We start from the raw sequence: 4,025 nt of genomic DNA, 5'->3' as shown, positions 1-4,025 counted from the left end.
TTTACCTAATGATATAGTAATTATTATTATTATAATGAATATAGAGTTTCTGCGGTCAGAAATAATGATCGTCAATTTTGTGTGCAAGATTTGTTAGTAAAAGATTTATTTTTCTCAAAAGAGCGTTTTTCGACGTATCCTAATCTCTTTGATTAGAGTAATTTATGAAATATAAATATGAATATCTGAAAGGGCAATCTTGTTGGTAATTAATAAGATGACATCTAGAGAATATTTCATATAATGTAATGAAGGACTAAAATTTTTTATTTTAATTCTTAATTTTAATTTTTAATTTTAATTCTATTAGTGAATATAATACTATATTGCCTAAATAATTTTGAAAACATTTTTCAGGATTCCAAAAATAACCAGTAACAAATAAGGCGCTTTACATATTTAAGATAAGCAGACGAATCACTATGATCTACATGATGTAATATTTAAGAAAATGTTTTTATCTATTCTTAACTTAAAGTGGTCCTCTTCTGCCAATTAGTCCTGAGTCTGATTTTCTTATACGTGAATGGAATTGTTAACAATCGGAGATAAATTTAACATAGTACAGTACTAGTGAGATAACTTGAACCCAAATGTGCGAACATCCATTACAGATTATTATGGTACTAATCACTATTGCTCGAGTACAGGTACCCTTTATAAAGTGTTAAGTTGGGATTACTAGACCTTTTGCTGCAATATTTGACAAAAATCAGACTAGATTTTACTATTTTCAGTTTGCAATGGAGGGACATAGGGGAACTTTTGTAATGGTTACTATTCCGAGTAGTAACTAGTAACGACATTCTGAGCTACAAAATTCATTTGAATAAAATTAAAAAATGTTACATTCATTTCTACATAAGATGGCAATATTTTCAAAGGACTATAATAATGTCGAGAGAGACCGGCGAACTTATTTAGTAAGCGACTTAGTAAAAATTGGTGCAGTCAGATTATCAGACGAAAAAAATAAATCCAACATGTGCTGCGTCGCGTTGAAGGTTACGAAACGTATTAGTTTACACGAACGTACGACGTAAATGGAGACTTATTTATCATGGGATTTTGAACTATTTTGCACTATTATATTTATTTAAATTGCAATTGTACAGTACACACGATTATATATAGTTTATAAATTATTATACACATGCAGGAATATTATATTATGCAGTTAGTTACCACAGATTATGAAGAAATAAATTTTCCTTTCACGCAATTTTCTTTTGAATTGAAGAATCACGAAATTGAATGATTTCCGATTAAAAATGTCGAAAATAGGACACTTTCAAAACCTTAAAAATAGAATATTTTAAGATTATATCATTGGAAATTATTTCTACTTAAAAGCGTTAGAAATTATATAATTAAAAATTGCAAACTTTTGAATCTAAAGAATCATAAATTCAAAGCGATCAAGATTTGACAATTTTATATTGAAAACTAAATTGAATTATTCAAAGTTGAAGCTTCTGAAATTCTATAATTTAAAATTGCTATTACAGAACAAAATTATACTTTGACGTTCAAGCTAATCAGGCGAATCAAAGCCTTTAAAAATTCAATTATTTGTGTTTGATTCAAATCACATTAAAACTAATAATTTTTAAATCGCTTATTAAACGTTCCCAAATTTAATCAATTTTCTTCAAATTTTTAAAACATGAAAAAAGTATAATTTCCTTTCAAACACAACATTTCGAGAAATGTTGTGCAAATGTTGTGCAGAATGCAGAATTTCGTGAGATTCTGTGATTTCAAGTTTAGGTCGCTGCTGATTTCAAATGGATTGAGTCAGAGATGATTATTTTTCGTACTTTATTGTTCAAAAAACGGACGTTGATTACGGTTAATTTGTAATCATTTTGAATAAGATCTCCGATGTTTATAAATATATATCAAAGATTTGGATGTAACATTTACTTAAAATAATACATTTTTCTTCAAAGTGTCATATTTTTAAACGTATTTATATCTATATGCCGAATGGTCGATCACTCCAATAATCCTGATACATTCATTAAATTTTCCCTTTCACGTATTTTTTCAATATTCTCGTTATTATGGATATTCTTTCTAATCTACGATATTTTTGATATTTCAAAATTTTCCGAAATATCCATAAATATTCACAAATATTCTGACATATTCCTTAATTGCCCTTTGCGCTCTGCAAGTTTCTAAAGATTTCAAATTATTAAAGATGATTTTAAAAAGTATTAAGGAATTTCAAAAGAATTTATGTATTAGTATGTAATCATAAAATATTTTCAAGTGTTTAAAAGGATTTTAATGAATTTCACAGTAATTTAACGGGATTCAACAATTCTTTTGAATTAAAAAAGAATAAAGCTTATAAATGAATTTCAAGTCATTTTAAAGAATTTTAAAAGATTTCAGCAGAATTCCAAAAAAAAACAAGGATTTCCAAGACATTTCAAAGACTTTAAAATACTTTTACTGAGTTTAACAGATTTTTAGCCCTTTTGAGGGATTTTCCGGCATTTCAATTGATTTAATATAGTTTAAAATTATAAATAATTTTTTAAAAATTCAAAAGAGTTTCAGGATCCTCAAGTAATTTAAAAATATTTTTATGTATTTATAAAGATTTTAAGGAGTTCCAATGGATTTAACGGGAGTTATTTGATTTAAAAAAAATTTAAGTTTATAATCGAATTTCTAAGTTTCCGAATTATTTAAAAGAGTTCAAGATTTTTTTAATGAATTTAAGGGATTTAAAATAATTTTAAAGAATTCTAAAGGAATTTCGGTAGAATTTAAATAAGTTTTAAGATTTTAAGGTAAATCTAAAATATGAATAATGTTCTTAAATTCTTTAAGGTCTGTTAAATCTGTGGAAATCTCGGGAAATTTGTGCAAATCCTTTAAAATCTATTAAATTTCTGAAAATATATATTAATTCTTTTTTTATATTTTAAAATATGCTGAACTATTTTTGGATCAATTTTAAACCTTGATTAAGTACATAAAATATACTATAATAATTTGTAATATTTCGAAAATCTGAAATCTTAGTACATATATTATTATAAGCCTAGCAATATTTTTTACAGAATGGGTCACACAAATTTGCCGATGGCCTTGCACAGCTGTAGGTTATATTTCAGATTTTTTTTGCATCCTTCAAGCTAGGCTAGCCAAAAGGCTTTAGGCGTTAGGAATGCGAAACTTATAGGGTTCGAACCCTTGACGAATAAAAACTTTCATAGTGTACTATTATTGTATAAATAATGTAGTGATTGTGCAATAGTAAATAATTGTATGCACAAACATGTGAACAAATATTAGAGTATAATTGTAATAATATAATCATACATAAGATTAATCTTTTGTGGCGAAAAATTGGTTACGATTTTATAAAACTGTACTGTATACTTTCGGGACTAGTTCAACGCAATGTAAAACAAAGACGATTTTAACTTTTATTAAACTACCTAGCGTATCCTCTACTATATGATTAGTTCTATAAAATTTAATTGATATTTTTTACCGTGTGCAAAATAACGTGGACTATTACGGAAATATCAGTATGTTTTCTTTTTGCTCCATTTTGTTAATTTTTCGTCAAATAATTTTATTCTGTACAGGAAGGTGGAGTGTGGAGCGATAAATTATAAACAAAAACTAAGCCTCTATCTAGACCTCCCAAATGGAAGATTCGGAAATTTGTGCTATATTTCGACTCGAGCATCGCTATAAACTCATAGCAACTAAAGAATATATTGTATTATCAACATTCGATGGTGACATCTTTGCCATATTTACAGGCAGTAATAATCAAGCTGGAATATGTAAATGGCATTCTCGTGGAATTAGGAGAAGGGCGAAAATAAACCTGGAAAGTGGCACGCTTACCTGCTTAACTCAAGACGAAATCAAGGAAACACCTATAGGCATCTACGAGGGTGGATTGATAAGTTTCCGGCCTGACTAAGAGATGGCGCCACTAGGCCTACCTTGAGGTGGCGTTCTATAGTACCATCCTTAGATAGCTTGTA

This window comes from Belonocnema kinseyi, chromosome 8 (genome assembly GCF_010883055.1).
Source record: "Belonocnema kinseyi isolate 2016_QV_RU_SX_M_011 chromosome 8, B_treatae_v1, whole genome shotgun sequence".
NCBI classification, from domain to species: domain Eukaryota; kingdom Metazoa; phylum Arthropoda; class Insecta; order Hymenoptera; family Cynipidae; genus Belonocnema; species Belonocnema kinseyi.
Note: the sequence above shows the minus strand (reverse complement) of the source record.